We start from the raw sequence: 9,937 nt of genomic DNA on the forward strand, positions 1-9,937 counted from the left end.
TACCATAAGAGAGTATGGAATGGATCAAATCCTTTATCGATGCACTAGCTCTTTTACGAAGGGTCATCACAAAAAAAGGGGTAATCCACAAATTCCAACCTCTCCTAGATATTTTTTTCATATTAAGGAATATATTATAATGAGATTGAAAAGGAGTCCTTGGGGCACACCAACAAAGAACCAAAAAAATATTGAAGCACACAATTAATGAGCTTAACATTTAAAAATTAACTTCATCCTCACACGAGGTCAATGAGCTTACTTCATCAGTGCCCAAGAAGGCAAAGGTGAGAAGAAATGGATATTGCTTAAGGAGATTCATCATAAAAAAGGAAACATTATTTTTATTTTATTTTTTTTCATATTATTAATATTAGTCTTTGATTAACTTTATCTTTGTATCTTTTTAATTTTAATTATATTGAAATTTAATTTTTGCACTACAACCCAATATAGTAGAGATGTTCTAATGTAACGTTTAACATTTTGACTAAGTCAAATTACATAAAAATTAAAATTAAATTAAAATATTAATGTAATGTAATGTAAACATTTTAACTTGGTCAAAATAAAATAAAATAAATAAAAATAAAAATAAACCTATAAAAATAAAGTAAAAATGACCCATGGTATTCATGTGGAATATAACCTATTTAGAGGGGAAAATTAAACTAGCTTAGATTCATTTTAACTTTGAATCTACCAAGTGCTGATAGGATCAAATACATGCAAACATTTTTTAGAATGAAAAGAGATTTGATCTCTCTCGGTGCCAATAAGATCAAATACATGAAAACCCTTTTTAGAGTGAAAAGAGATTTGATCCCTTTCGACCCTTGGCAGTGTTGGAATAAGGAATTGCTGAGGGGGGGATGAATCAATAATTAAGAAACTATTTTTTATTTTTCTTACTATGCTTACAGTCCCTTCTTATGTTCTTTAACTTGTAAGAGAATTCATTCATAAAATAGTGAACCAATGATATTTCAGACACACATATTCAAATACCAATCACATGAGCAACACGCATTTGACACAATGTTTTTCACATGGAAATCCAGAGGGAAAAAACCACCAATTTTTTGTTTGTTTTATGATATAAATTAAGCACCTAATTAATTACATATGTTTGTTTGTGAGCACCCCCTCACAGGAGGCACCAACCCCCTTTGTTTAGCAAGCAGAAACTTTCCAAGAGGCACCAACCTCTTTAGTATGCAAGAACCAACCTACCTTTGATTAGCAAGCACCAACTTGCAAAGAGACACCAACCTCTTCAGTATGTAGGCACCAACCTGCCCTTGCCACTATTCTACTATTTCATAAAATTTTCAAACTGAAAACATAGGCATACAATTATACAAGTAAAATACCAATAAATGGTTGTCTGCATATTCAACTTCTGCACTCTAATTTTTGTGCTCACTTGCAGCATACCTCCTCTTGTTTCTCACAGCAATACTTCCTCTGTGCTCTACCTTCAGTGTCAAGGGATCTTCACTAAATGCTCTCCAGCACTACCCTCACCATTCTCCACCCCTCATACTTGTTGCTCTTGCTACACTATCATATAAAGTCCTCTCAGGTGCTTCAACCTCTTTGTCACTATGCGCTCCACTCACAGCTCAATACTCTCACACATCTACTCAACACTCCATTAGCTCAATGGAAGTTCTAAATTTTGTTCCTATGTTGCACTAAGCTCAATGTTGTCTCTCTCACCATCCACACTAGCTGAGAGTGTACTCCTGGCATGACACTCCATTCTTCTATTACATCACTCTTTACCAATTATGTCACCGCATTAAAACATAAGAATGGACTTCATTTACTTCACCATCCCACTATGTGACTCTCCATGCTGATAATTTAATCGTAGTCCACATTCACATTCCACTGAGATTCCCCATGCCTACTCATGGCTCACAGAGCTTGACTGTACTTCTACATGGATTCGTTGTTCTTCATTTATTTCCATAATACGTGCATGGGATATCAGGGATGGCTTTCTTTCAACATTGAGACAAGCCCATTAGTTCTTTGGCAATTTCCATTTAATCCAGCGACCAACTCCTCTGCCTCGTTAACTCTTCAGTTGTCGCCCATACACCTTTAACTCTCTATATTACACTTATTTGAGATTTTACACCTCGGGACTTTTATTCATAAAGACATACGAAATTAGCGAGTTCTGATTATGTCCTGGCTCCTTCTTATTGAGCCCCTTTTCGCATTTCCACCATAGGACCGAGTGTGGTGACCAGAGGCTTGGCCTTAAGGCACTAAGTCCTTTAGCATTCTGTCAGGGGCCTTTTTCCTTTATTAATTCTCTACGCCCTTGTTTCTATTTGTTTCCTCTTGACCAAGAGATAACACATCGGAGCCCCTTCCATCGGCCTTTTTCAATTGAAAATTCTTATAAAGTGTTGACATCCTCAATCCTCCAAATGCCGACTTCTGGATGTGACGTCATCACTGCCACGTGGTGTTGGGTGTGGAGCCTGATTATCTTCTGTATTCAAATGTCTCAGCTAGATGTATACCCCAAGAAGACTGTACACCCCTCCACACGGGGGGGGTTGCGGGGGGGACTTTCCCCCCCACGGGGGTCTGGGGGGCTAATCCCCCCTCGTCTAGGGGGTCCGGGGGTCCGGGGGCCAGCGGTCCCCCGGTAGGGGTTTGGGAGCAGCGCCCCCGAAGCTAAAAGATAGATGTAAAATTTCCTTGTAAAATTTTAGTAATTTCTAGTCAATCTGGGCCATTCATTAGGTGGATGATTTGACGGTAGAAGTTATGTTTAATTTAGGGTTTTTTTCCCTAGAAGGAAACCCCTCACTATATATGAGGGAATTGTATTGCGTCTATATATATATATGTATTCTGAGTGAGGAAGAGAGTGGAGATTGAGAGCGAAGAGGGTGTTACAGTGGATTTGATGTAGGTTGTATCTCTTCAGTTTGCTGGATAATATAATAAAGAAGGACTGGCTTTTTCTCCATGGATGTAGCCCAAACTGGGTGAACCACGTATATCTGTGTCTTTCTTGTTTTATGTGTTTTCTGTGTTTATATTTCTTCAATATTTTATGTGTTCCATTGCTCCATAATATATAATTTTCTAACACGTGGCACTTCCTGAGTGGTGACACATGTCACTCGGATATTGCCCATTAGGCCCCCTCAAAACGCAAAACATCGTGCCACATATCCTTTTGTACTTCCATGTCATGCTGGTGTCAACTTCCACCTATTCCTTATTAGAGACAATTAGATGTTTCCATGTGTCCTCATCGGAGCCAATCATACATTGCCATGTATCCTTATCAAAGTTAATCACATGCGATCACGTGTCCTGCTAGAGAAGAGAGAAAAGGGATCACCCACATTGGTTTTACAATGAATTGCTTTGTTATTTCTCTTTTGTCATTCCTGACAACATTTCACACTATCGACGTTTTAACAATATGACAACATTTAAAAGGTTCACCACTAAGAATTTCCGTTGTGCGATCGTCGATATGCCTCTGCTCCTCAATATGCCTCTGATCGTTGATATGCCTAATGTCGTTGGTGTTGCAATGCACCGATATGCAGTCATTGATACACCAAACTATGATGTTGCGATGCACTGATATGCGGTCACTGATACATCAAACTACGATGTTGCGATGCGTCGATATGTGATTACTGATATGGCTTGATCGCCAAGTTTGCGATCACCGATATGCCTCCAATTGCTGATATGCCTAATGTCACTAGTGTTGAGATGCATCAATATGTGATTGTCGATACACAAAACTGTGATGTTGCGATGCACCAATATGTGATCGTTGATATGGCTTGACCGTCGAGGTTGCGATCACCGATATGTCTAGACCTCTGAGCTTTGATATGCAATATTCCTTCCTACCTAAGGCTTCAAGTCCCTCAACTTCAGTAGGCCATAACTTTTGATCCATGAGTCCGTTTTTGGACTTCTACATGTCATTGGAAAGCCTATTCAGAGAAATTTCCAATAGGGAGGGTCTGATATAAGCTTTGAGCCCTTCTACTGCTTAGAATGGGATTTGAAACTTAACTTCCCAATGACTCTTTAGCCAGTCGAACACCAACTACAATGATGGTCATTTTATGGCTTCTTCAGTAAGCCTGCAGCTACCATCGAGTTCCATCCAAACACCCAATCATCACATTGACCCTTGCTTGACATTAATGCCAACACTTACACAACCAACTATACACCATCAAATTTCAACCAATCTCCTCCTTTAGCATTCATGGCAACACCATAAGCTCCCCCTAAGGCTTGGCACAGTCTACTCTGATGCCAATCTTCTCCCCCTTTAACATCAGTGACAAAGAATACTTCACAAGCATTCCCCCTGAACCATTGCAATCTACTCTCCCATAAATTCCACATGCTAAGTAACTTCCACCACCTACCAAAATGAATTCATTTTGAGGGAGGAGTCACAACTCTTATATGTTGCCTGAGATACTCAAATGGTTCCCTTGCCAGTGGCTTGGTAAATATATCTGTCAGCTTCACTTTAGTGGGTACATATACGAGTTTGACAATGTTGGCTACAACCTATTACCTCAAAAAATGATACTTGGTAGGAATATGCTTCGTCTTTGAATGCATGACTAGATTTTTAGAGATGCTTATCGCACTTGTGTTGTCACACATTATTGGAATGGGATCAGATAACTCTATCTGTATATCTTTCAAGGTTTGCTTCATCCATAGAATCTGCGTACAATAGGTAGCAACAAAAACGTACTCTACCTCAACATTCGATAGAGAGATAAAGCCATATTTCTTATTGTAAGGCCCCACCTTACTAGCCATCAGTATTATACTAAGGCTGACTCAAAATGTGATTTACGTTTAAGTTTTTAAATATGTAAAAGTTAATGCAAGGTTATATATCTATATTTTATTTTTATTTTTATTGGTATTCTTTACACTACATACTAATTTCTACTAACTAACTAACCCATGATAATATTAAACTTCTCATTAAGGCTACAGGGTCATTGTTCCTCAAGATCCAAAACTTACAACCATAAGCCTTAAAATCACATTTAAATGATAGAGTCTTTAGTGGGATAAATAATATCAATATTTACAAACCACAATTTCCAATAAGCTAATTGTTCATTCTATTGCAATTAAGAGTGTTTAAGAGTGACTAATTTGATTTTGTTCTAGATAATATGCCTATGAATTATTTAGTAAAGCAAAGGGAAGAAAAACAAGATAATTCAACTTCTAAAGGAGTGGTGTCCAATTATTATGAATTCATATGTGAGCTAACAATTACAACATTTCACCTAACCAATTTACCTTCCATGGATTTTTACTTCAATGGAATCATCATGCTTATTCTTTGAGATATTTCCAAAAACACCTTGGTTGCAAATCCTAAATTTACATAGTCATTTTTATAGACAATTCATAGATGTAATTAACTACAACCATTGAAGCATTATGTCAAATAGTTTGCAAGCATGAAATGTACAGCCATTGAGGCATTTTTTCAAACATTTACTGATCCAGGTGGATGTTGGTTGCCACCCACCAATCCCACTTGGACCCCCACAACTGTCTCTTTCAGCTTTTCAGTTTCCTTATTTGTAGCACAATTTACTATTTTTAGCAGTTTTTGGGGTCCTAAACTTTTGATCCATTTTGAGGCCCTAAACGACGTTTTTTGGGAAAACCGGGAGCAACATGGGTCATATACCAATGTTTCTCTTCCCAAATTTATAGTCCTCAGATAGATATTTCTAACGATCTATTGTGCGCATCAAACGGAGTTCGTATGCCAAAGTTACGACCCCGAGAAGTTGATGTACCAATTTACCCAAAAGGGGCCCACAATTTGGCGTTTCATCTCCTAGGGTTAAGTTTTTGGATGTTTAGGGTTTTCCATTGTTTCTCAATAATAAATAGGCCTTCGAGCCTCATTGTAACACAATTCAGAGGCATGTAGCCACCACATCTCTTCTCAAAGATGAGCTACCATCGCCCTAGCTGGTTTATTTCCATTTCTGTTTGTAAGCATATTTCAGTATTTTACATTAATGAAATGAAGCATTATTTCCACTGCATCTCTGTGTTTATGGTTATATCTGTAATTTGTTGCATTCCTGTTTAAATCCAAATCAGTGGTATCAGAGCAATCTTCTCTTTCTCTATTTTTCTTTGCATGTCCCCAACAAGGTCGGGATATAAGGAGTTAGGGATTGAACTAGTCGAACCTTTGCAAGACCAGCCTCGAAAATCCCGACGGCCTCCCATGGTGAATGAAAAGAAAGATGAGGGGGCAGGAGATCCTATCAAAATATTGCTCGAAGAAGCCCTCGAGCAACAAAGGAACACAATAATCGACAGCTTTGCCCAGATCCTTCAGCAGCTACCCAGAGGAAACGCATCGGCTTCCAACAGCTACTCTGGAAACGCCACACCCTTTAAGGTACAAGTTAATTTTGAAATCTCCATATTCAAGGGTAAAATAGATGCAGATGCCATAGATAAATGGTTAAATCTGTCAGAAGGTTATTTTTCTGATCATGATTTTTCCAGTTGGGAAAAGATTATTTTCACTCTTCTCAAAGTAGCCCCCTACATCAAGGACTGGTCGGAAACCTACTACGAGCAGAAGGATGAAAGTACGGGCTCACTATTTTCAGCTGCACCCACTTGGAATTCATTCTGAGATGCCATCAGGGAGCAATACTACCATGTCAAAAGCTATGAGGACAAATACATAAAGTGGACCACGTTGCGGCAGGGAATGGACCAAGATGTGCTAGAGTTCACAAACATTTTTCATACCCTTCGCACATAGTTGGGTATCAAGGATTCTGAGCTGCATTTGGTACTCAAATACCATGGCTTCCTACACAGGTACATCTAGGAAGAGATGGAGTTCTTGAACATATCTTCGCTCGGCATGGCATACCGATACGCTATCAAGATCGAGCAAAATTTGAAATAGAAGAAGCGAGACTTTGGACCTGCAAATCCAAAGCAAGGGAAAGGCTTCCCCAAATCATAGAACCAAGGACAAAGCCAAGATGAGGTGACCCAAGACAACCCGTCGAAGCCGCAAGAAAATAACAACACCATGAAGTCGAAGAAGGACACAGGAAAGTGGTGTGAGTACCATAAGAGCCCCACTCACAACACAAGTGAGTGTCAGACCAAGCAATTGATGGTGGCCAAGTTGAAGTCTTCAGAATCAGATACATGTTCTGACCCTGAGTCAGAACCCGACAAGGGGAATGGTAAAGGGAAGCAAATTATTGATGCGGAGTCCAACATTACTATTTCCACCGCCAAGAACTAGAAGAATGAGCCCGAAGATCCAGAGGATGGGAAGCATATTTTCCACTCACAGATGTGGGTGAAGGGGTCACCGCTGTAATTCATTATTGACAGTGGGAGCCAAAAGAACTTCATTTCAGTAGAGGTCGTGAAACGGTTGGGCCTATCGACTACACTGCCCCTGCAATCGTACAGTATTAGGTGGCTACACCAAGGACGAGATCTCTGAGTTCGCTAGCAGTGCCACCTTCCCTACAACATCAAACCCTTCAAATATGAGGTATTGGGTGATTTTGCACCTCTGGATGTTTGTGATGTATTATTAGGCCAACCATACTTGTGGAGGCGACATGTTGTGTATGAGTCAAGGCCTCGCGTTGTTATTATTACTTTGGGTAATTCATTATACAGGATACCGGAGGTAGCCCACCTACCACCACCTCTTTGATCACTGCTAAGAAAGGCAGCAAGCTCATCTCACATACTGGGAAATTTATTTTCTATCTGGTTCACTCCCAAAGTAAAGGGAAGATCGTTGCCACATCCATGACCACCGCGAAGGGTTCCTCCACATGGTAGCAACAACAAAGGGATGCGATCATGACAAAACATAGGAACAACTTCTCCTCACCCACAAAGGTACCACACGAGTTTCAGGTGGGCGACAAAGCTTGGTTACATCTGCATAAAGAACGCCTTACAAGAGCCCATCAGAAGTTTAGACCACTCCGACATGGTCCTTATAGCATTACCAAGGCTATGGGAAACAATGCTTTGGAGCACAACATTCCTCCATTGCTTCGCTTGCACCAATTTTTCAATGTGGATCATCGTCGACCATGCTTCCCACCATTACATGACACATCAGAGATTGCAGAACAGCTCACCAGAGACCCAAATCAGCATAAGCTTCCTCATCTCAGGGAGGAACTCAATGCAATGGGGACCATTGCTTCCTAAGGGGGGAGGAATGATCCAGGTGATGTTGGTGGCCACCTACCTATCCCACCTAGACCCCCACAACTGTCTCTTTCAGCTTTTTAGTTTCCTTATTTGTAGCACAATTTACTATTTTTAGCAGTTTTTCAGGTCCTGAACTTCTAGAGCAATTTTGAGGCCCTAAACGATGTTTTTTGGGAAAACTGGGAGCAACAGGGATTATAATCTAATGTTTCTCTTCCCAAAGTTATAGTACTAGGATAGATCTTTCTAACGAGCTATTGTGCATGTCAAACGGAAGTCGTATGCCAAAGTTACGACCCGGGGAAGTTAATGTACCAATTTACCCAAACGAGGCCCATAGTTTGGCGTTTCATCTCCTAGGGTTAGGTTTTTGGATATTTATCATTTTCCATTGTTTCTCAAGAATAAATAGGCCTTCGAGCCTCATTGTAACACAGTTCAAAGGCATGTAGCCACCACATCTCTTCTCAGAGATAAGCTACCATTGCCCTATTTGGTTTATTTCCATTTCTGTTTGTAAGCATATTTCAGTATTTTACATTAATGAAATGAAGCATTATTTCCACTGCATCTCTGTGTTTATGGTTATATCTGTAATTTGTTGTGTTCCTGTTTAAATCTGGATCACTTAAAACCATAACCCTTTAAGGCAATTTCACCAAAATTAACTAACATGAATATAAGATTACATAATTTCTTTTTCTTTGTCAGTAATGCCAAGAAGTGAACCTAATACATAAGTAGAATTGTCATCCATCTTGATTGCTTCATATAAAAAAATTTAGGCACATAATGACTATAAATATTTAAGAATTTTTACAAATAGCTCGCAGCAATGTAGCTACAGCCATTGGGAATTTTGAACAACGATTAACAATCACAAAACAAGCTGCTAACTATTAAATTATCAAACAAGCAGTCACAAGTTATTATAATATCAATGTAAGTTAATATAATAGACTATTTCATAAAAGGAGATTACCAGGTAAATCACAGCTACAAAAAAAAAAGCAGCAAGACAAACCACCAGGCAGCAGCAACAAATTTGTAAAATATAAAAGATACAGAACCGGATTCTAAAACTCTGTTTTTTGAAATCAAAGTTGGGGCAACATGGCCACAAGGTACAGATACCCACTAAATTTAAAATAAATCGAAACAGAAACACCCAGAAAGGCGATTATTTAAAACCACAACCAAAAACAAATTAATACTAGCTCATTTATCCCTTTTGTCAAACATATACTCTAAAAACTTATCTACAGCTGTAAAAAGAGAAGGAAAACCCAAATTTATGCTATTAACATGTGTTCATAAAACTCATGGCAGCCTTAATGCTTCAGCCATTAAGACATGATGTAAATCAACTTGCAATGAAACTGTACAAAAAAAACTTACATAAAATAAACTACAGTTATTGCAAAATTTCTTCAACATTTAGTGTGCAGCATTTGATATACATCTAAGTTTCAGTCAACAACCAAATAATAAAAACCTTGTAATGAAATACAAAAAGAAACACAACATAATGTTGTCAACATACCTAACAGTGAATTTATACAACTCAAAAAATGGGAGTATGCTCCAGCTCCAATATCCTTACCAACTCATTGTGAACCACCTGATTTTCCTCCCAACC

This window comes from Pinus tabuliformis, chromosome 7, assembly GCF_031772625.1.
Source record: "Pinus tabuliformis cultivar Carrire ecotype Pingquan chromosome 7, CPIR1, whole genome shotgun sequence".
Classification (NCBI taxonomy): Eukaryota; Viridiplantae; Streptophyta; class Pinopsida; order Pinales; family Pinaceae; genus Pinus; species Pinus tabuliformis.